Below are 23,540 nucleotides of genomic sequence, written 5' to 3' on the forward strand. Positions count from 1 at the left end.
GGTTACTTGAATATATAACCAATGACAAGTAACTTGACTAAAATATTGTTTAAATAGAGTTTTGACCCTGGAAGACGAAAGGTCACAAGGTGTGACCTTTCGTCTTCCAGGATGATAACTCCATTTGAACATTATTTTAGTCAGGTTACTTGAATATATAACCAATGAACAAGTAACTTGACTAAAATATTGTTTAAATAGAGTTTTGATCCTGGAAGACGAAAGGTCACAAGGTGTGACCTTTCGTCTTCCAGGATGATAACTCCATTTGAACATTATTTTAGTCAGGTTACTTGAATATATAACCAATGAACAAGTAACTTGACTAAAATATTGTTTAAATAGAGTTTTGACCCTGGAAGACGAAAGGTCACAAGGTGTGACCTTTCGTCTTCCAGGATGATAACTCCATTTGAACATTATTTTAGTCAGGTTACTTGAATATATAACCAATGAACAAGTAACTTGACTAAAATATTGTTTAAATAGAGTTTTGATCCTGGAAGACGAAAGGTCACAAGGTGTGACCTTTCGTCTTCCAGGATGATAACTCCATTTGAACATTATTTTAGTCAGGTTACTTGAATATATAACCAATGAACAAGTAACTTGACTAAAATATCGTTTAAATAGAGTTTTGATCCTGGAAGACGAAAGGTCACAAGGTGTGACCATTCGTCTTCCAGGATAATAATTCCATTTGAGCATTATTTTAGTCAGGTTACTTGAATATATAACCAATGAACAAGTAACTTGACTAAAATATTGTTTAAATAGAGTTTTGATCCAGGAAGACGAAAGGTCACAAGGTGTGACCTTTCGTCTTCCAGGATGATAACTCCATTTGAACATTATTTTTGTCAGGTTACTTGAATATATAACCAATGAACAAGTAACTTGACTAAAATATTGTTTAAATAGAGTTTTGATCCAGGAAGACGAAAGGCCACAAGGTGTGACCTTTCGTCTTCCTGGACGATAACTCCATTTGAACATTATTTTAGTCAGGTTACTAGAATATATAACCAATGGACAAGTAACTTGACAAAAATATTGTTTAAATAGAGTTTTGATCCTGGAAGACGAAAGGTCACAAGGTGTGACCTTTCGTCTTCCAGGATGATAACTCCATTTGAACATTATTTTTGTCAGGTTACTTGAATATATAACCAATGAACAAGTAACTTGACGAAAATATTGTTTAAATAGAGTTTTGATCCTGGAAGACGAAAGGTCACAAGGTGTGACCTTTCGTCATCCAGGATAATAAGTCCATTTGAACATTATTTTAGTCAGGTTACTTGAATATATAACCAATGAACAAGTAACTTGACTAAAATATTGTTTAAATAGAGTTTTGACCCTGGAAGACGAAAGGTCACAAGGTGTGACCTTTCGTCTTCCAGGATGATAACTCCATTTGAACATTATTTTAGTCAGGTTACTTGAATATATAACCAATGAACAAGTAACTTGACTAAAATATTGTTTAAATAGAGTTTTGATCCTGGAAGACGAAAGGTCACAAGGTGTGACCTTTCGTCTTCCAGGATGATAACTCGATTTGAACATTATTTTAGTCAGGTTACTTGAATATATAACCAATGACAAGTAACTTGACTAAAATATTGTTTAAATAGAGTTTTGACCCTGGAAGACGAAAGGTCACAAGGTGTGACCTTTCGTCTTCCAGGATGATAACTCCATTTGAACATTATTTTAGTCAGGTTACTTGAATATATAACCAATGAACAAGTAACTTGACTAAAATATTGTTTAAATAGAGTTTTGATCCTGGAAGACGAAAGGTCACAAGGTGTGACCTTTCGTCTTCCAGGATGATAACTCCATTTGAACATTATTTTAGTCAGGTTACTTGAATATATAACCAATGAACAAGTAACTTGACTAAAATATTGTTTAAATAGAGTTTTGACCCTGGAAGACGAAAGGTCACAAGGTGTGACCTTTCGTCTTCCAGGATGATAACTCCATTTGAACATTATTTTAGTCAGGTTACTTGAATATATAACCAATGAACAAGTAACTTGACTAAAATATTGTTTAAATAGAGTTTTGATCCTGGAAGACGAAAGGTCACAAGGTGTGACCTTTCGTCTTCCAGGATGATAACTCCATTTGAACATTATTTTAGTCAGGTTACTTGAATATATAACCAATGAACAAGTAACTTGACTAAAATATCGTTTAAATAGAGTTTTGATCCTGGAAGACGAAAGGTCACAAGGTGTGACCATTCGTCTTCCAGGATAATAATTCCATTTGAGCATTATTTTAGTCAGGTTACTTGAATATATAACCAATGAACAAGTAACTTGACTAAAATATTGTTTAAATAGAGTTTTGATCCAGGAAGACGAAAGGTCACAAGGTGTGACCTTTCGTCTTCCAGGATGATAACTCCATTTGAACATTATTTTAGTCAGGTTACTTGAATATATAACCAATGAACAAGTAACTTGACTAAAATATTGTTTAAATAGAGTTTTGATCCAGGAAGACGAAAGGCCACAAGGTGTGACCTTTCGTCTTCCTGGACGATAACTCCATTTGAACATTATTTTAGTCAGGTTACTAGAATATATAACCAATGGACAAGTAACTTGACAAAAATATTGTTTAAATAGAGTTTTGATCCTGGAAGACGAAAGGTCACAAGGTGTGACCTTTCGTCTTCCAGGATGATAACTCCATTTGAACATTATTTTTGTCAGGTTACTTGAATATATAACCAATGAACAAGTAACTTGACGAAAATATTGTTTAAATAGAGTTTTGATCCTGGAAGACGAAAGGTCACAAGGTGTGACCTTTCGTCATCCAGGATAATAAGTCCATTTGAACATTATTTTAGTCAGGTTATTTGAATATATAACCAATGAACAAGTAACTTGACTAAAATATTGTTTAAATAGAGTTTTGACCCTGGAAGACGAAAGGTCACAAGGTGTGACCTTTCGTCTTCCAGGATGATAACTCCATTTGAACATTATTTTAGTCAGGTTACTTGAATATATAACCAATGAACAAGTAACTTGACTAAAATATTGTTTAAATAGAGTTTTGATCCTGGAAGACGAAAGGTCACAAGGTGTGACCTTTCGTCTTCCAGGATGATAACTCAATTTGAACATTATTTTAGTCAGGTTACTTGAATATATAACCAATGAACAAGTAACGTGACTAAAATATTGTTTAAATAGAGTTTTGATCCTGGAAGACGAAAGGTCACAAGGTGTGACCTTTCGTCTTCCAGGACGATAACTCCATTTGAACATTATTTTAGTCAGGTTACTTGAATATATAACCAATGACAAGTAACTTGACTAAAATATTGTTTAAATAGAGTTTTGACCCTGGAAGACGAAAGGTCACATGGTGTGACCTTTCGTCTTCCAGGATGATAACTCAATTTGAACATTATTTTAGTCAGGTTACTTGAATATATAACCAATGAACAAGTAACTTGACTAAAATATTGTTTAAATAGAGTTTTGATCCTGGAAGACGAAAGGTCACAAGGTGTGACCTTTCGTCTTCCAGGATGATAACTCGATTTGAACATTATTTTAGTCAGGTTACTTGAATATATAACCAATGACAAGTAACTTGACTAAAATATTGTTTAAATAGAGTTTTGACCCTGGAAGACGAAAGGTCACAAGGTGTGACCTTTCGTCTTCCAGGATGATAACTCCATTTGAACATTATTTTAGTCAGGTTACTTGAATATATAACCAATGAACAAGTAACTTGACTAAAATATTGTTTAAATAGAGTTTTGATCCTGGAAGACGAAAGGTCACAAGGTGTGACCTTTCGTCTTCCAGGATGATAACTCCATTTGAACATTATTTTAGTCAGGTTACTTGAATATATAACCAATGAACAAGTAACTTGACTAAAATATCGTTGAAATAGAGTTTTGATCCTGGAAGACGAAAGGTCACAAGGTGTGACCTTTCGTCTTCCAGGATGATAACTCGATTTGAACATTATTTTAGTCAGGTTACTTGAATATATAACCAATGACAAGTAACTTGACTAAAATATTGTTTAAATAGAGTTTTGACCCTGGAAGACGAAAGGTCACAAGGTGTGACCTTTCGTCTTCCAGGATGATAACTCCATTTGAACATTATTTTAGTCAGGTTACTTGAATATATAACCAATGAACAAGTAACTTGACTAAAATATTGTTTAAATAGAGTTTTGACCCTGGAAGACGAAAGGTCACAAGGTGTGACCTTTCGTCTTCCAGGATGATAACTCCATTTGAACATTATTTTAGTCAGGTTACTTGAATATATAACCAATGAACAAGTAACTTGACTAAAATATCGTTTAAATAGAGTTTTGATCCTGGAAGACGAAAGGTCACAAGGTGTGACCATTCGTCTTCCAGGATAATAATTCCATTTGAACATTATTTTAGTCAGGTTACTTGAATATATAACCAATGAACAAGTAACTTGACTAAAATATTGTTTAAATAGAGTTTTGATCCAGGAAGACGAAAGGTCACAAGGTGTGACCTTTCGTCTTCCAGGATGATAACTCCATTTGAACATTATTTTAGTCAGGTTACTTGAATATATAACCAATGAACAAGTAACTTGACTAAAATATTGTTTAAATAGAGTTTTGATCCAGGAAGACGAAAGGCCACAAGGTGTGACCTTTCGTCTTCCTGGATGATAACTCCATTTGAACATTATTTTAGTCAGGTTACTAGAATATATAACCAATGGACAAGTAACTTGACAAAAATATTGTTTAAATAGAGTTTTGATCCTGGAAGACGAAAGGTCACAAGGTGTGACCTTTCGTCTTCCAGGATGATAACTCCATTTGAACATTATTTTTGTCAGGTTACTTGAATATATAACCAATGAACAAGTAACTTGACGAAAATATTGTTTAAATAGAGTTTTGATCCTGGAAGACGAAAGGTCACAAGGTGTGACCTTTCGTCATCCAGGATAATAAGTCCATTTGAACATTATTTTAGTCAGGTTACTTGAATATATAACCAATGAACAAGTAACTTGACTAAAATATTGTTTAAATAGAGTTTTGATCCAGGAAGACGAAAGGTCACAAGGTGTGACCTTTCGTCTTCCAGGATGATAACTCCATTTGAACATTATTTTAGTCAGGTTACTTGAATATATAACCAATGAACAAGAAACTTGACTAAAATATTGTTTAAATAGAGTTTTGATCCTGGAAGACGAAAGGTCACAAGGTGTGACCTTTCGTCTTCCAGGATGATAACTCCATTTGAACATTATTTTTGTCAAGTTACTTGAATATATAACCAATGAACAAGTAACTTGACTAAAATATTGTTTAAATAGAGTTTGGATCCTGGAAGACGAAAGGTCACAAGGTGTGACCTTTCGTCTTCCAGGATGATAACTCGATTTGAACATTATTTTAGTCAGATTACTTGAATATATAACCAATGAACAAGTAACTTGACTAAAATATCGTTTAAATAGAGTTTTGATCCTGGAAGACGAAAGGTCACAAGGTGTGACCTTTCGTCTTCCAGGATGATAACTCCATTTGAGCATTATTTTAGTCAGGTTACTTGAATATATAACCAATGAACAAGTAACTTGAGTAAAATATTGTTTAAATAGAGTTTTGACCCAGGAAGACGAAAGGTCACAAGGTGTGACCTTTCGTCTTCCAGGATGATAACTCCATTTGAACATTATTTTAGTCAGGTTACTTGAATATATAACCAATGAACAAGTAACTTGACTAAAATATTGTTTAAATAGAGTTTTGATCCAGGAAGACGAAAGGCCACAAGGTGTGACCTTTCGTCTTCCTGGACGATAACTCCATTTGAACATTATTTTAGTCAGGTTACTAGAATATATAACCAATGGACAAGTAACTTGACAAAAATATTGTTTAAATAGAGTTTTGATCCTGGAAGACGAAAGGTCACAAGGTGTGACCTTTCGTCTTCCAGGATGATAACTCCATTTGAACATTATTTTTGTCAGGTTACTTGAATATATAACCAATGAACAAGTAACTTGACGAAAATATTGTTTAAATAGAGTTTTGATCCTGGAAGACGAAAGGTCACAAGGTGTGACCTTTCGTCATCCAGGATAATAAGTCCATTTGAACATTATTTTAGTCAGGTTACTTGAATATATAACCAATGAACAAGTAACTTGACTAAAATATTGTTTAAATAGAGTTTTGACCCTGGAAGACGAAAGGTCACAAGGTGTGACCTTTCGTCTTCCAGGATGATAACTCCATTTGAACATTATTTTAGTCAGGTTACTTGAATATATAACCAATGAACAAGTAACTTGACTAAAATATTGTTTAAATAGAGTTTTGATCCTGGAAGACGAAAGGTCACAAGGTGTGACCTTTCGTCTTCCAGGATGATAACTCAATTTGAACATTATTTTAGTCAGGTTACTTGAATATATAACCAATGAACAAGTAACGTGACTAAAATATTGTTTAAATAGAGTTTTGATCCTGGAAGACGAAAGGTCACAAGGTGTGACCTTTCGTCTTCCAGGACGATAACTCCATTTGAACATTATTTTAGTCAGGTTACTTGAATATATAACCAATGACAAGTAACTTGACTAAAATATTGTTTAAATAGAGTTTTGACCCTGGAAGACGAAAGGTCACAAGGTGTGACCTTTCGTCTTCCAGGATGATAACTCAATTTGAACATTATTTTAGTCAGGTTACTTGAATATATAACCAATGAACAAGTAACTTGACTAAAATATTGTTTAAATAGAGTTTTGATCCTGGAAGACGAAAGGTCACAAGGTGTGACCTTTCGTCTTCCAGGATGATAACTCGATTTGAACATTATTTTAGTCAGGTTACTTGAATATATAACCAATGACAAGTAACTTGACTAAAATATTGTTTAAATAGAGTTTTGACCCTGGAAGACGAAAGGTCACAAGGTGTGACCTTTCGTCTTCCAGGATGATAACTCCATTTGAACATTATTTTAGTCAGGTTACTTGAATATATAACCAATGAACAAGTAACTTGACTAAAATATTGTTTAAATAGAGTTTTGATCCTGGAAGACGAAAGGTCACAAGGTGTGACCTTTCGTCTTCCAGGATGATAACTCCATTTGAACATTATTTTAGTCAGGTTACTTGAATATATAACCAATGAACAAGTAACTTGACTAAAATATCGTTTAAATAGAGTTTTGATCCTGGAAGACGAAAGGTCACAAGGTGTGACCTTTCGTCTTCCAGGATGATAACTCGATTTGAACATTATTTTAGTCAGGTTACTTGAATATATAACCAATGACAAGTAACTTGACTAAAATATTGTTTAAATAGAGTTTTGACCCTGGAAGACGAAAGGTCACAAGGTGTGACCTTTCGTCTTCCAGGATGATAACTCCATTTGAACATTATTTTAGTCAGGTTACTTGAATATATAACCAATGAACAAGTAACTTGACTAAAATATTGTTTAAATAGAGTTTTGATCCTGGAAGACGAAAGGTCACAAGGTGTGACCTTTCGTCTTCCAGGATGATAACTCCATTTGAACATTATTTTAGTCAGGTTACTTGAATATATAACCAATGAACAAGTAACTTGACTAAAATATCGTTTAAATAGAGTTTTGATCCTGGAAGACGAAAGGTCACAAGGTGTGATCATTCGTCTTCCAGGATAATAATTCCATTTGAACATTATTTTAGTCAGGTTACTTGAATATATAACCAATGAACAAGTAACTTGACTAAAATATTGTTTAAATAGAGTTTTGATCCAGGAAGACGAAAGGTCACAAGGTGTGACCTTTCGTCTTCCAGGATGATAACTCCATTTGAACATTATTTTAGTCAGGTTACTTGAATATATAACCAATGAACAAGTAACTTGACTAAAATATTGTTTAAATAGAGTTTTGATCCAGGAAGACGAAAGGCCACAAGGTGTGACCTTTCGTCTTCCTGGATGATAACTCCATTTGAACATTATTTTAGTCAGGTTACTAGAATATATAACCAATGGACAAGTAACTTGACAAAAATATTGTTTAAATAGAGTTTTGATCCTGGAAGACGAAAGGTCACAAGGTGTGACCTTTCGTCTTCCAGGATGATAACTCCATTTGAACATTATTTTTGTCAGGTTACTTGAATATATAACCAATGAACAAGTAACTTGACGAAAATATTGTTTAAATAGAGTTTTGATCCTGGAAGACGAAAGGTCACAAGGTGTGACCTTTCGTCATCCAGGATAATAAGTCCATTTGAACATTATTTTAGTCAGGTTACTTGAATATATAACCAATGAACAAGTAACTTGACTAAAATATTGTTTAAATAGAGTTTTGATCCAGGAAGACGAAAGGTCACAAGGTGTGACCTTTCGTCTTCCAGGATGATAACTCCATTTGAACATTATTTTAGTCAGGTTACTTGAATATATAACCAATGAACAAGAAACTTGACTAAAATATTGTTTAAATAGAGTTTTGATCCTGGAAGACGAAAGGTCACAAGGTGTGACCTTTCGTCTTCCAGGATGATAACTCCATTTGAACATTATTTTTGTCAAGTTACTTGAATATATAACCAATGAACAAGTAACTTGACTAAAATATTGTTTAAATAGAGTTTGGATCCTGGAAGACGAAAGGTCACAAGGTGTGACCTTTCGTCTTCCAGGATGATAACTCGATTTGAACATTATTTTAGTCAGATTACTGGAATATATAACCAATGAACAAGTAACTTGACTAAAATATTGTTTAAATAGAGTTTTGATCCTTGAAGACGAAAGGTAACAAGGTGTGACCTTTCGTCTTCCAGGATGATAACTCCATTTGAACATTATTTTAGTCAGGTTACTTGAATATATAACCAATGAACAAGTAACTTGACTAAAATATTGTTTAAATAGAGTTTTGATCCTGGAAGACGAAAGGTCACAAGGTGTGACCTTTCGTCTTCCAGGATGATAACTCCATTTGAACATTATTTTTGTCAAGTTACTTGAATATATAACCAATGAACAAGTAACTTGACTAAAATATTGTTTAAATAGAGTTTGGATCCTGGAAGACGAAAGGTCACAAGGTGTGACCTTTCGTCTTCCAGGATGATAACTCGATTTGAACATTATTTTAGTCAGATTACTTGAATATATAACCAATGAACAAGTAACTTGACTAAAATATTGTTTAAATAGAGTTTTGATCCTGGAAGACGAAAGGTCACAAGGTGTGACCTTTCGTCTTCCAGGATGATAACTCCATTTGAACATTATTTTAGTCAGGTTACTTGAATATATAACCAATGAACAAGTAACTTGACTAAAATATCGTTTAAATAGAGTTTTGATCCTGGAAGACGAAAGGTCACAAGGTGTGACCATTCGTCTTCCAGGATAATAATTCCATTTGAGCATTATTTTAGTCAGGTTACTTGAATATATAACCAATGAACAAGTAACTTGACTAAAATATTGTTTAAATAGAGTTTTGATCCAGGAAGACGAAAGGTCACAAGGTGTGACCTTTCGTCTTCCAGGATGATAACTCCATTTGAACATTATTTTAGTCAGGTTACTTGAATATATAACCAATGAACAAGTAACTTGACTAAAATATTGTTTAAATAGAGTTTTGATCCAGGAAGACGAAAGGCCACAAGGTGTGACCTTTCGTCTTCCTGGACGATAACTCCATTTGAACATTATTTTAGTCAGGTTACTAGAATATATAACCAATGGACAAGTAACTTGACAAAAATATTGTTTAAATAGAGTTTTGATCCTGGAAGACGAAAGGTCACAAGGTGTGACCTTTCGTCTTCCAGGATGATAACTCCATTTGAACATTATTTTTGTCAGGTTACTTGAATATATAACCAATGAACAAGTAACTTGACGAAAATATTGTTTAAATAGAGTTTTGATCCTGGAAGACGAAAGGTCACAAGGTGTGACCTTTCGTCATCCAGGATAATAAGTCCATTTGAACATTATTTTAGTCAGGTTACTTGAATATATAACCAATGAACAAGTAACTTGACTAAAATATTGTTTAAATAGAGTTTTGACCCTGGAAGACGAAAGGTCACAAGGTGTGACCTTTCGTCTTCCAGGATGATAACTCCATTTGAACATTATTTTAGTCAGGTTACTTGAATATATAACCAATGAACAAGTAACTTGACTAAAATATTGTTTAAATAGAGTTTTGATCCTGGAAGACGAAAGGTCACAAGGTGTGACCTTTCGTCTTCCAGGATGATAACTCAATTTGAACATTATTTTAGTCAGGTTACTTGAATATATAACCAATGAACAAGTAACGTGACTAAAATATTGTTTAAATAGAGTTTTGATCCTGGAAGACGAAAGGTCACAAGGTGTGACCTTTCGTCTTCCAGGACGATAACTCCATTTGAACATTATTTTAGTCAGGTTACTTGAATATATAACCAATGACAAGTAACTTGACTAAAATATTGTTTAAATAGAGTTTTGACCCTGGAAGACGAAAGGTCACAAGGTGTGACCTTTCGTCTTCCAGGATGATAACTCAATTTGAACATTATTTTAGTCAGGTTACTTGAATATATAACCAATGAACAAGTAACTTGACTAAAATATTGTTTAAATAGAGTTTTGATCCTGGAAGACGAAAGGTCACAAGGTGTGACCTTTCGTCTTCCAGGATGATAACTCGATTTGAACATTATTTTAGTCAGGTTACTTGAATATATAACCAATGACAAGTAACTTGACTAAAATATTGTTTAAATAGAGTTTTGACCCTGGAAGACGAAAGGTCACAAGGTGTGACCTTTCGTCTTCCAGGATGATAACTCCATTTGAACATTATTTTAGTCAGGTTACTTGAATATATAACCAATGAACAAGTAACTTGACTAAAATATTGTTTAAATAGAGTTTTGATCCTGGAAGACGAAAGGTCACAAGGTGTGACCTTTCGTCTTCCAGGATGATAACTCCATTTGAACATTATTTTAGTCAGGTTACTTGAATATATAACCAATGAACAAGTAACTTGACTAAAATATCGTTTAAATAGAGTTTTGATCCTGGAAGACGAAAGGTCACAAGGTGTGACCTTTCGTCTTCCAGGATGATAACTCGATTTGAACATTATTTTAGTCAGGTTACTTGAATATATAACCAATGACAAGTAACTTGACTAAAATATTGTTTAAATAGAGTTTTGACCCTGGAAGACGAAAGGTCACAAGGTGTGACCTTTCGTCTTCCAGGATGATAACTCCATTTGAACATTATTTTAGTCAGGTTACTTGAATATATAACCAATGAACAAGTAACTTGACTAAAATATTGTTTAAATAGAGTTTTGATCCTGGAAGACGAAAGGTCACAAGGTGTGACCTTTCGTCTTCCAGGATGATAACTCCATTTGAACATTATTTTAGTCAGGTTACTTGAATATATAACCAATGAACAAGTAACTTGACTAAAATATCGTTTAAATAGAGTTTTGATCCTGGAAGACGAAAGGTCACAAGGTGTGACCATTCGTCTTCCAGGATAATAATTCCATTTGAACATTATTTTAGTCAGGTTACTTGAATATATAACCAATGAACAAGTAACTTGACTAAAATATTGTTTAAATAGAGTTTTGATCCAGGAAGACGAAAGGTCACAAGGTGTGACCTTTCGTCTTCCAGGATGATAACTCCATTTGAACATTATTTTAGTCAGGTTACTTGAATATATAACCAATGAACAAGTAACTTGACTAAAATATTGTTTAAATAGAGTTTTGATCCAGGAAGACGAAAGGCCACAAGGTGTGACCTTTCGTCTTCCTGGATGATAACTCCATTTGAACATTATTTTAGTCAGGTTACTAGAATATATAACCAATGGACAAGTAACTTGACAAAAATATTGTTTAAATAGAGTTTTGATCCTGGAAGACGAAAGGTCACAAGGTGTGACCTTTCGTCTTCCAGGATGATAACTCCATTTGAACATTATTTTTGTCAGGTTACTTGAATATATAACCAATGAACAAGTAACTTGACGAAAATATTGTTTAAATAGAGTTTTGATCCTGGAAGACGAAAGGTCACAAGGTGTGACCTTTCGTCATCCAGGATAATAAGTCCATTTGAACATTATTTTAGTCAGGTTACTTGAATATATAACCAATGAACAAGTAACTTGACTAAAATATTGTTTAAATAGAGTTTTGATCCAGGAAGACGAAAGGTCACAAGGTGTGACCTTTCGTCTTCCAGGATGATAACTCCATTTGAACATTATTTTAGTCAGGTTACTTGAATATATAACCAATGAACAAGAAACTTGACTAAAATATTGTTTAAATAGAGTTTTGATCCTGGAAGACGAAAGGTCACAAGGTGTGACCTTTCGTCTTCCAGGATGATAACTCCATTTGAACATTATTTTTGTCAAGTTACTTGAATATATAACCAATGAACAAGTAACTTGACTAAAATATTGTTTAAATAGAGTTTGGATCCTGGAAGACGAAAGGTCACAAGGTGTGACCTTTCGTCTTCCAGGATGATAACTCGATTTGAACATTATTTTAGTCAGATTACTTGAATATATAACCAATGAACAAGTAACTTGACTAAAATATTGTTTAAATAGAGTTTTGATCCTTGAAGACGAAAGGTAACAAGGTGTGACCTTTCGTCTTCCAGGATGATAACTCCATTTGAACATTATTTTAGTCAGGTTACTTGAATATATAACCAATGAACAAGTAACTTGACTAAAATATTGTTTAAATAGAGTTTTGATCCTGGAAGACGAAAGGTCACAAGGTGTGACCTTTCGTCTTCCAGGATGATAACTCCATTTGAACATTATTTTTGTCAAGTTACTTGAATATATAACCAATGAACAAGTAACTTGACTAAAATATTGTTTAAATAGAGTTTGGATCCTGGAAGACGAAAGGTCACAAGGTGTGACCTTTCGTCTTCCAGGATGATAACTCGATTTGAACATTATTTTAGTCAGATTACTTGAATATATAACCAATGAACAAGTAACTTGACTAAAATATTGTTTAAATAGAGTTTTGATCCTTGAAGACGAAAGGTAACAAGGTGTGACCTTTCGTCTTCCAGGATGATAACTCCATTTGAACATTATTTTAGTCAGGTTACTTGAATATATAACCAATGAACAAGTAACTTGACTAAAATATTGTTTAAATAGAGTTTTGATCCTGGAAGACGAAAGGTCACAAGGTGTGACCTTTCGTCTTCCAGGATGATAACTCCATTTGAATATTATTTTAGTCAGGTTACTTGAATATATAACCAATGAACAAGTAACTTGACTAAAATATTGTTTAAATAGAGTTTTGATCCAGGAAGACGAAAGGTCACAAGGTGTGACCTTTCGTCTTCCAGGATGATAACTCCATTTGAACATTATTTTAGTCAGGTTACTTGAATATATAACCAATGAACAAGAAACTTGACTAAAATATTGTTTAAATAGAGTTTTGATCCTGGAAGACGAAAGGTCACAAGGTGTGACCTTTCGTCTTCCAGGATGATAACTCCATTTGAACATTATTTTTGTCAAGTTACTTGAATATATAACCAATGAACAAGTAACTTGACTAAAATATTGTTTAAATAGAGTTTGGATCCTGGAAGACGAAAGGTCACAAGGTGTGACCTTTCGTCTTCCAGGATGATAACTCGATTTGAACATTATTTTAGTCTGATTACTTGAATATATAACCAATGAACAAGTAACTTGACTAAAATATTGTTTAAATAGAGTTTTGATCCTTGAAGACGAAAGGTAACAAGGTGTGACCTTTCGTTTTCCAGGATGATAACTCCATTTGAACATTATTTTAGTCAGGTTACTTGAATATATAACCAATGAACAAGTAACTTGACTAAAATATTGTTTAAATAGAGTTTTGATCCTGGAAGACGAAAGGTCACAAGGTGTGACCTTTCGTCTTCCAGGATGATAACTCCATTTGAACATTATTTTAGTCAGGTTACTTGAATATATAACCAATGAACAAGTAACTTGACTAAAATATCGTTTAAATAGAGTTTTGATCCTGGAAGACGAAAGGTCACAAGGTGTGACCATTCGTCTTCCAGGATAATAATTCCATTTGAACATTATTTTAATCAGGTTACTTGAAAATATAACCAATGAACAAGTAACTTGACTAAAATATTGTTTAAATAGAGTTTTGATCCAGGAAGACGAAAGGTCACAAGGTGTGACCTTTCGTCTTCCAGGATGATAACTCCATTTGAACATTATTTTAGTCAGGTTACTTGAATATATAACCAATGAACAAGTAACTTGACTAAAATATTGTTTAAATAGAGTTTTGATCCTGGAAGACGAAAGGTCACAAGGTGTGACCTTTCGTCTTCCAGGATCATAACTTGATTTGAACATTATTTTAGTCAGGTTACTTGAATATATAACCAATGAACAAGTAATTTGACTAAAATATCGTTTAAATAGAGTTTTGATCCTGGAAGACGAAAGGTCACAAGGTGTGACCATTCGTCTTCCCGGATAATAATTCCATTTGAACATTATTTTAGTCAGGTTACTTGAATATATAACCAATGAACAAGTAACTTGACTAAAATATCGTTTAAATAGAGTTTTGATCCTGGAAGACGAAAGGTCACAAGGTGTGACCATTCGTCTTCCAGGATAATAATTCCATTTGAACATTATTTTAGTCAGGTTACTTGAATATATAACCAATGAACAAGTAACTTGACTAAAATATTGTTTAAATAGAGTTTTGATCCAGGAAGAAGAAAGGTCACAAGGTGTGACCTTTCGTCTTCCAGGATGATAACTCCATTTGAACATTATTTTAGTCAGGTTACTTGAATATATAACCAATGAACAAGTAACTTGACTAAAATATTGTTTAAATAGAGTTTTGATCCAGGAAGACGAAAGGTCACAAGGTGTGACCTTTCGTCTTCCAGGATGATAACTCCATTTGAACATTATTTTAGTGAGGTTACTTGAATATATAACCAATGGACAAGTAACTTGACAAAAATATTGTTTAAATAGAGTTTTGATCCTGGAAGACGAAAGGTCACAAGGTGTGACCTTTCGTCTTCCAGGATGATAACTCCATTTGAACATTATTTTTGTCAGGTTACTTGAATATATAACCAATGAACAAGTAACTTGACGAAAATATTGTTTAAATAGAGTTTTGATCCTGGAAGACGAAAGGTCACAAGGTGTGACCTTTCGTCTTCCAGGATAATAAGTCCATTTGAACATTATTTTAGTCAGGTTACTTGAATATATAACCAATGAACAAGTAACTTGACTAAAATATTGTTTAAATAGAGTTTTGATCCAGGAAGACGAAAGGTCACAAGGTGTGACCTTTCGTCTTCCAGGATGATAACTCCATTTGAACATTATTTTAGTCAGGTTACTTGAATATATAACCAATGAACAAGTAACTTGACTAAAATATTGTTAAAATAGAGTTTTGATCCTGGAAGACGAAAGGTCACAAGGTGTGACCTTTCGTCTTCCAGGATGATAACTCCATTTGAACATTATTTTTGTCAAGTTACTTGAATATATAACCAATGAACAAGTAACTTGACTAAAATATTGTTTAAATAGAGTTTGGATCCTGGAAGACGAAAGGTCACAAGGTGTGACCTTTCGTCTTCCAGGATGATAACTCGATTTGAACATTATTTTAGTCAGATTACTTGAATATATAACCAATGAACAAGTAACTTGACTAAAATATTGTTTAAATAGAGTTTTGATCCTTGAAGACGAAAGGTAACAAGGTGTGACCTTTCGTCTTCCAGGATGATAACTCCATTTGAACATTATTTTAGTCAGGTTACTTGAATATATAACCAATGAACAAGTAACTTGACTAAAATATTGTTTAAATAGAGTTTTGATCCTGGAAGACGAAAGGTCACAAGGTGTGACCTTTCGTCTTCCAGGATGATAACTCCATTTGAACATTATTTTAGTCAGGTTACTTGAATATATAACCAATGAACAAGTAACTTGACTAAAATATCGTTTAAATAGAGTTTTGATCCTGGAAGACGAAAGGTCACAAGGTGTGACCTTTCGTCTTCCAGGATGATAACTCCATTTGAACATTATTTTTGTCAAGTTACTTGAATATATAACCAATGAACAAGTAACTTGACTAAAATATTGTTTAAATAGAGTTTGGATCCTGGAAGACGAAAGGTCACAAGGTGTGACCTTTCGTCTTCCAGGATGATAACTCGATTTGAACATTATTTTAGTCAGATTACTTGAATATATAACCAATGAACAAGTAACTTGACTAAAATATTGTTTAAATAGAGTTTTGATCCTTGAAGACGAAAGGTAACAAGGTGTGACCTTTCGTCTTCCAGGATGATAACTCCATTTGAACATTATTTTAGTCAGGTTACTTGAATATATAACCAATGAACAAGTAACTTGACTAAAATATTGTTTAAATAGAGTTTTGATCCTGGAAGACGAAAGGTCACAAGGTGTGACCTTTCGTCTTCCAGGATGATAACTCCATTTGAACATTATTTTAGTCAGGTTACTTGAATATATAACCAATGAACAAGTAACTTGACTAAAATATCGTTTAAATAGAGTTTTGATCCTGGAAGACGAAAGGTCACAAGGTGTGACCATTCGTCTTCCAGGATAATAATTCCATTTGAACATTATTTTAGTCAGGTTACTTGAATATATAACCAATGAACAAGTAACTTGACTAAAATATTGTTTAAATAGAGTTTTGATCCAGGAAGACGAAAGGTCACAAGGTGTGAACTTTCGTCTTCCAGGATGATAACTCCATTTGAACATTATTTTAGTCAGGTTACTTGAATATATAACCAATGAACAAGTAACTTGACTAAAATATTGTTTAAATAGAGTTTTGATCCTGGAAGACGAAAGGTCACAAAGTGTGACCATTCGTCTTCCCGGATAATAATTCCATTTGAACATTATTTTAGTCAGGTTACTTGAATATATAACCAATGAACACGTAACTTGACTAAAATATTGTTTAAATAGAGTTTTGACCCTGGAAGACGAAAGGTCACAAGGTGTGACCTTTCGTCTTCCAGGATGATAACTCCATTTGAACATTATTTTAGTCAGGTTACTTGAATATATAACCAATGAACAAGTAACTTGACTAAAATATTGTTTAAATAGAGTTTTGATCCAGGAAGACGAAAGGTCACAAGGTGTGACCTTTCGTCTTCCAGGATGATAACTCCATTTGAACATTATTTTAGTCAGGTTACTTGAATATATAACCAATGAACAAGTAACTTGACTAAAATATTGTTTAAATAGAGTTTTGATCCAGGAAGACGAAAGGTCACAAGGTGTGACCTTTCGTCTTCCAGGATGATAACTCCATTTGAACATTATTTTTGTCAGGTTACTTGAATATATAACCAATGAACAAGTAACTTGACGAAAATATTGTTTAAATAGAGTTTTGATCCTGGAAGACGAAAGGTCACAAGGTGTGACCTTTCGTCTTCCAGGATAATAAGTCCATTTGAACATTATTTTAGTCAGGTTACTTGAATATATAACCAATGAACAAGTAACTTGACTAAAATATTGTTTAAATAGAGTTTTGATCCAGGAAGACGAAAGGTCACAAGGTGTGACCTTTCGTCTTCCAGGATGATAACTCCATTTGAACATTATTTTAGTCAGGTTACTTGAATATATAACCAATGAACAAGTAACTTGACTAAAATATTGTTAAAATAGAGTTTTGATCCTGGAAGACGAAAGGTCACAAGGTGTGACCTTTCGTCTTCCAGGATGATAACTCCATTTGAACATTATTTTTGTCAAGTTACTTGAATATATAACCAATGAACAAGTAACTTGACGAAAATATTGTTTAAATAGAGTTTTGATCCTGGAAGACGAAAGGTCACAAGGTGTGACCTTTCGTCTTCCAGGATAATAAGTCCATTTGAACATTATTTTAGTCAGGTTACTTGAATATATAACCAATGAACAAGTAACTTGACTAAAATATTGTTTAAATAGAGTTTTGATCCAGGAAGACGAAAGGTCACAAGGTGTGACCTTTCGTCTTCCAGGATGATAACTCCATTTGAACATTATTTTAGTCAGGTTACTTGAATATATAACCAATGAACAAGTAACTTGACTAAAATATTGTTAAAATAGAGTTTTGATCCTGGAAGACGAAAGGTCACAAGGTGTGACCTTTCGTCTTCCAGGATGATAACTCCATTTGAACATTATTTTTGTCAAGTTACTTGAATATATAACCAATGAACAAGTAACTTGACTAAAATATTGTTTAAATAGAGTTTGGATCCTGGAAGACGAAAGGTCACAAGGTGTGACCTTTCGTCTTCCAGGATGATAACTCGATTTGAACATTATTTTAGTCAGATTACTTGAATATATAACCAATGAACAAGTAACTTGACTAAAATATTGTTTAAATAGAGTTTTGATCCTTGAAGACGAAAGGTAACAAGGTGTGACCTTTCGTCTTCCAGGATGATAACTCCATTTGAACATTATTTTAGTCAGGTTACTTGAATATATAACCAATGAACAAGTAACTTGACTAAAATATTGTTTAAATAGAGTTTTGATCCTGGAAGACGAAAGGTCACAAGGTGTGACCTTTCGTCTTCCAGGATGATAACTCCATTTGAACATTATTTTAGTCAGGTTACTTGAATATATAACCAATGAACAAGTAACTTGACTAAAATATCGTTTAAATAGAGTTTTGATCCTGGAAGACGAAAGGTCACAAGGTGTGACCTTTCGTCTTCCAGGATGATAACTCCATTTGAACATTATTTTTGTCAAGTTACTTGAATATATAACCAATGAACAAGTAACTTGACTAAAATATTGTTTAAATAGAGTTTGGATCCTGGAAGACGAAAGGTCACAAGGTGTGACCTTTCGTCTTCCAGGATGATAACTCGATTTGAACATTATTTTAGTCAGATTACTTGAATATATAACCAATGAACAAGTAACTTGACTAAAATATTGTTTAAATAGAGTTTTGATCCTTGAAGACGAAAGGTAACAAGGTGTGACCTTTCGTCTTCCAGGATGATAACTCCATTTGAACATTATTTTAGTCAGGTTACTTGAATATATAACCAATGAACAAGTAACTTGACTAAAATATTGTTTAAATAGAGTTTTGATCCTGGAAGACGAAAGGTCACAAGGTGTGACCTTTCGTCTTCCAGGATGATAACTCCATTTGAACATTATTTTAGTCAGGTTACTTGAATATATAACCAATGAACAAGTAACTTGACTAAAATATCGTTTAAATAGAGTTTTGATCCTGGAAGACGAAAGGTCACAAGGTGTGACCATTCGTCTTCCAGGATAATAATTCCATTTGAACATTATTTTTGTCAGGTTACTTGAATATATACCCAATGAACAAGTAACTTGACTAAAATATTGTTTAAATAGAGTTTTGATCCAGGAAGACGAAAGGTCACAAGGTGTGAACTTTCGTCTTCCAGGATGATAACTCCATTTGAACATTATTTTAGTCAGGTTACTTGAATATATAACCAATGAACAAGTAACTTGACTAAAATATTGTTTAAATAGAGTTTTGATCCTGGAAGACGAAAGGTCACAAAGTGTGACCATTCGTCTTCCCAGATAATAATTCCATTTGAACATTATTTTAGTCAGGTTACTTGAATATATAACCAATGAACACGTAACTTGACTAAAATATTGTTTAAATAGAGTTTTGACCCTGGAAGACGAAAGGTCACAAGGTGTGACCTTTCGTCTTCCAGGATGATAACTCCATTTGAACATTATTTTAGTCAGGTTACTTGAATATATAACCAATGAACAAGTAACTTGACTAAAATATTGTTTAAATAGAGTTTTGATCCAGGAAGACGAAAGGTCACAAGGTGTGACCTTTCGTCTTCCAGGATGATAACTCCATTTGAACATTATTTTAGTCAGGTTACTTGAATATATAACCAATGAACAAGTAACTTGACTAAAATATTGTTTAAATAGAGTTTTGATCCAGGAAGACGAAAGGTCACAAGGTGTGACCTTTCGTCTTCCAGGATGATAACTCCATTTGAACATTATTTTAGTGAGGTTACTTGAATATATAACCAATGGACAAGTAACTTGACAAAAATATTGTTTAAATAGAGTTTTGATCCTGGAAGACGAAAGGTCACAAGGTGTGACCTTTCGTCTTCCAGGATGATAACTCCATTTGAACATTATTTTTGTCAGGTTACTTGAATATATAACCAATGAACAAGTAACTTAACGAAAATATTGTTTAAATAGAGTTTTGATCCTGGAAGACGAAAGGTCACAAGGTGTGACCTTTCGTCTTCCAGGATAATAAGTCCATTTGAACATTATTTTAGTCAGGTTACTTGAATATATAACCAATGAACAAGTAACTTGACGAAAATATTGTTTAAATAGAGTTTTGATCCTGGAAGACGAAAGGTCACAAGGTGTGACCTTTCGTCTTCCAGGATAATAAGTCCATTTGAACATTATTTTAGTCAGGTTACTTGAATATATAACCAATGAACAAGTAACTTGACTAAAATATTGTTTAAATAGAGTTTTGATCCAGGAAGACGAAAGGTCACAAGGTGTGACCTTTCGTCTTCCAGGATGATAACTCCATTTGAACATTATTTTAGTCAGGTTACTTGAATATATAACCAATGAACAAGTAACTTGACTAAAATATTGTTAAAATAGAGTTTTGATCCTGGAAGACGAAAGGTCACAAGGTGTGACCTTTCGTCTTCCAGGATGATAACTCCATTTGAACATTATTTTTGTCAAGTTACTTGAATATATAACCAATGAACAAGTAACTTGACTAAAATATTGTTTAAATAGAGTTTGGATCCTGGAAGACGAAAGGTCACAAGGTGTGACCTTTCGTCTTCCAGGATGATAACTCGATTTGAACATTATTTTAGTCAGATTACTTGAATATATAACCAATGAACAAGTAACTTGACTAAAATATTGTTTAAATAGAGTTTTGATCCTTGAAGACGAAAGGTAACAAGGTGTGACCTTTCGTCTTCCAGGATGATAACTCCATTTGAACATTATTTTAGTCAGGTTACTTGAATATATAACCAATGAACAAGTAACTTGACTAAAATATTGTTTAAATAGAGTTTTGATCCTGGAAGACGAAAGGTCACAAGGTGTGACCTTTCGTCTTCCAGGATGATAACTCCATTTGAACATTATTTTAGTCAGGTTACTTGAATATATAACCAATGAACAAGTAACTTGACTAAAATATCGTTTAAATAGAGTTTTGATCCTGGAAGACGAAAGGTCACAAGGTGTGACCTTTCGTCTTCCAGGATGATAACTCCATTTGAACATTATTTTTGTCAAGTTACTTGAATATATAACCAATGAACAAGTAACTTGACTAAAATATTGTTTAAATAGAGTTTGGATCCTGGAAGACGAAAGGTCACAAGGTGTGACCTTTCGTCTTCCAGGATGATAACTCGATTTGAACATTATTTTAGTCAGATTACTTGAATATATAACCAATGAACAAGTAACTTGACTAAAATATTGTTTAAATAGAGTTTTGATCCTTGAAGACGAAAGGTAACAAGGTGTGACCTTTCGTCTTCCAGGATGATAACTCCATTTGAACATTATTTTAGTCAGGTTACTTGAATATATAACCAATGAACAAGTAACTTGACTAAAATATTGTTTAAATAGAGTTTTGATCCTGGAAGACGAAAGGTCACAAGGTGTGACCTTTCGTCTTCCAGGATGATAACTCCATTTGAACATTATTTTAGTCAGGTTACTTGAATATATAACCAATGAACAAGTAACTTGACTAAAATATCGTTTAAATAGAGTTTTGATCCTGGAAGACGAAAGGTCACAAGGTGTGACCATTCGTCTTCCAGGATAATAATTCCATTTGAACATTATTTTTGTCAGGTTACTTGAATATATACCCAATGAACAAGTAACTTGACTAAAATATTGTTTAAATAGAGTTTTGATCCAGGAAGACGAAAGGTCACAAGGTGTGAACTTTCGTCTTCCAGGATGATAACTCCATTTGAACATTATTTTAGTCAGGTTACTTGAATATATAACCAATGAACAAGTAACTTGACTAAAATATTGTTTAAATAGAGTTTTGATCCTGGAAGACGAAAGGTCACAAAGTGTGACCATTCGTCTTCCCAGATAATAATTCCATTTGAACATTATTTTAGTCAGGTTACTTGAATATATAACCAATGAACACGTAACTTGACTAAAATATTGTTTAAATAGAGTTTTGACCCTGGAAGACGAAAGGTCACAAGGTGTGACCTTTCGTCTTCCAGGATGATAACTCCATTTGAACATTATTTTAGTCAGGTTACTTGAATATATAACCAATGAACAAGTAACTTGACTAAAATATTGTTTAAATAGAGTTTTGATCCAGGAAGACGAAAGGTCACAAGGTGTGACCTTTCGTCTTCCAGGATGATAACTCCATTTGAACATTATTTTAGTCAGGTTACTTGAATATATAACCAATGAACAAGTAACTTGACTAAAATATTGTTTAAATAGAGTTTTGATCCAGGAAGACGAAAGGTCACAAGGTGTGACCTTTCGTCTTCCAGGATGATAACTCCATTTGAACATTATTTTAGTGAGGTTACTTGAATATATAACCAATGGACAAGTAACTTGACAAAAATATTGTTTAAATAGAGTTTTGATCCTGGAAGACGAAAGGTCACAAGGTGTGACCTTTCGTCTTCCAGGATGATAACTCCATTTGAACATTATTTTTGTCAGGTTACTTGAATATATAACCAATGAACAAGTAACTTAACGAAAATATTGTTTAAATAGAGTTTTGATCCTGGAAGACGAAAGGTCACAAGGTGTGACCTTTCGTCTTCCAGGATAATAAGTCCATTTGAACATTATTTTAGTCAGGTTACTTGAATATATAACCAATGAACAAGTAACTTGACTAAAATATTGTTTAAATAGAGTTTTGATCCAGGAAGACGAAAGGTCACAAGGTGTGACCTTTCGTCTTCCAGGATGATAACTCCATTTGAACATTATTTTAGTCAGGTTACTTGAATATATAACCAATGAACAAGTAACTTGACTAAAATATTGTTAAAATAGAGTTTTGATCCTGGAAGACGAAAGGTCACAAGGTGTGACCTTTCGTCTTCCAGGATGATAACTCCATTTGAACATTATTTTTGTCAAGTTACTTGAATATATAACCAATGAACAAGTAACTTGACTAAAATATTGTTTAAATAGAGTTTGGATCCTGGAAGACGA

This window comes from Medicago sativa, chromosome 3 (genome assembly GCF_051527215.1).
Source record: "Medicago sativa cultivar Bolivia chromosome 3, Bolivia_mono, whole genome shotgun sequence".
In the NCBI taxonomy this organism is placed as follows: Eukaryota; Viridiplantae; Streptophyta; class Magnoliopsida; order Fabales; family Fabaceae; genus Medicago; species Medicago sativa.